Source organism: Myotis brandtii, unplaced genomic scaffold, assembly GCF_000412655.1.
Source record: "Myotis brandtii unplaced genomic scaffold, ASM41265v1 scaffold151, whole genome shotgun sequence".
NCBI lineage: Eukaryota > Metazoa > Chordata > Mammalia > Chiroptera > Vespertilionidae > Myotis > Myotis brandtii.
In genome coordinates, this window is record NW_005355461.1 from 157,825 (window position 1) to 160,256 (window position 2,432).

Sequence of the window (2,432 nt, forward strand, 5' to 3'; positions counted from 1 at the left end):
GAATCTAAAAATCAAGTGAATAAAAAATCTGAAGAACAGAATAAACTGATGAATATAACAGAATCAGGGGCATAGAAAGGGAGTGGACTGACAATTCTCGGTGGGGAGGAGGGGATGTAAGGGGTACAGGAAGAGATTGGACAAAAATCTTACACCCATGGACGAGGACAATGGGGGGGAGTAAGGACATGGGGTGGGGTGGGAACTGGGTGAAGGGAAGCTATGGGGGGAAAAAAAGGAACAACTGTAATAATCTGAACAATAAAGATTTATTTAAAAAAACAAAAAACATGGGAGGCAATAGCTTTATCAACTTTGCTCAGAAAAATTTCCATTCCAGAATCAATACTGAACCCAATTCCTGCCAGCTGGCAAAAATATGAGAAAAATAGATGAGAGGGTTTAATGGCATCACTATTTCTAAAAAACTATCTAAAACATGGCCAATAAGTACTTGAGTACTCGCTAGGGCAGCCATGGGCAAACTACGGCCCGGGGGCCGGATCCGGCCCGTTTGAAAAGAATAAAACTAAAAAAAAAAAAAGACCATACCCTTTTATGTAATGATGTTTACTTTGAATTTATATTAGTTCACACAAACACTCCATCCATGCTTTTGTTCCGGCCCTCCGGTCCAGTTTAAGAACCCATTGTGGCCCTCGAGTCAAAAAGTTTGCCCACCCCTGCGCTAGGGCATAGCATGTATTATACAGGTTAGTAGCCATCTCATTGTAAATGTAGCATAGCATAAAAAGTTTACTGCCAAGGCTAAGGCAGGAAACTCTCCTTGATAAATTTCTTACCTTGAAAAACTTGCAGAATCTATGAAAATTGCAGCATATGTGGCAGTTGCTAAGTTGACCATGGTTATAGGGCCCACAGCAAAAAGGGAAATAAGTGAAGGTACTGCAATGCTTTAAAAAAAAAAAGCCAAAGGCCAACAGAGTAGGTTGGAGGAGCCAGTGAAAGAAGGATCATGTGAGAGAAATCTGACCTATTTTTAACTTTAATTGTAGGCTTATGCACATATTTTTTCCTTCTTCATCTTTAAAATCTTTATTGTTGAATTACAGATGCTGCCCTGTTTCCTCTCTCATTGCCCTCCTCCACCCTGATCCCAACCTGCCCTAGGTTTTCATCAACCTATTGTCTGTGTCCATAGGTAATGCATATATACATATAAGTTCTTTGGTTAATCTCTTCCCTCCTTCCCTCTGAGATTCATCAGTCTGTTCTAGGTTTACATGATTCTGGTTCTGTTTTATTCATCAGTTTATTTTGCTCATTAGATTCCTTGTTTATTTTGATTTTTAGATTCTATTGTTGCCATTTTATTGTTCATATTTTTTATCTCCTTTTTCCTTTTCTTTTTTTTTTTTTTTTAAGAATTGGGCCTAACTCAGACCTTTCAACTCTATTTTTTAAAAATATATTTTTATTGATTTCAGAGAGGAAGAGGGAGAGAGAGATAGAAACATCTATGATGAGAGAGAATCATCTGTTGGCTGCCTCCTGCATGCTCCCTACTGGGGAATCAAGCCCACAACCCAGGCTTGTGTCCTGACCGGAAATCAAACATTGACCTCCTTGCTCATGCATATGCAATAGCTCTCAAGCTGCATGAACATGACAGTCACATGAAACCTCCCCTCTCTCCCTTTTCTAGTCCCTCAGGTGTTGTTCCCCCCCGCCCCCCAAACACAACATTCTCAGGTGCCTCATCCCATGAGTTGAAATAGTTTCTATGAATCGTAATGTAAATATCTGATATGCAGATGTATTTTCATTGTTCGCGACCCACAGGTTGAGAACCACTGAATTCTAAGCGATAAAGCTGGGTAATCTTGGTTGTAGGTCCTTGGTTTTTATCACTTTGAATATTTCTTGCCAGTTCCTTCTGGCCTGCACAGTTTCTGTTGAAAAATCAGCTGATCAATGTATGGGTGCTCCCTTATAGGTTACTAACTGCTTTTCTTTCACTGCTTTCAGATTCTCTCTTTGTCTTTAACCTTTGGCGTTTTAATTATGATGCATCTTGGGTGGGCCTCTTTGGGTTCCTCTTGTTTGGTACTCTCTGCACTTCCTGGACTTGTATGTCTATTTCTTTCACCAGGTAGGGAAGTTTCTGTCATTATTTCTTCAAATAAGTTTTCAATTTCTTATTCCCTTTCTTCTCCTTCCGGCATACCCATGATGCGAATGTTGGTACCCTTGAAGTTGTCCCAGAGGCTCCTTACACTATCTTCATATTTTTGGATTCTTTTTCTTTTTGCTCTTCTAATTGGGTATTTTTTTACTTCCTCATATCCCAAATCACTGATTTGAATCTCTGCATCCTCTACTCTACTGTAAATTATCCTTCATTTTTTAAAAATTAAATCTTTATTGTTCAGATTATTACAGTTGTTCCTCTTTTTCCCCCCATAGCTCCC

General features: G+C 39.3%; 1 protein-coding gene across 1 annotated transcript in view; it reads right to left on the bottom strand.

The window, feature by feature from the left end:
- SLC17A5 (solute carrier family 17 (acidic sugar transporter), member 5) overlaps positions 1–899 on the bottom strand; it is a 58,904-nt gene extending 58,005 nt beyond the window's left edge. The window contains exon 1 of the mRNA XM_014535777.1: positions 804–899. The gene's annotated coding sequence lies outside the window, so the exon portion shown is untranslated. The remainder of the gene's footprint in view (positions 1–803) is intronic.
- Positions 900–2,432: the final 1,533 nt, after the last annotated feature.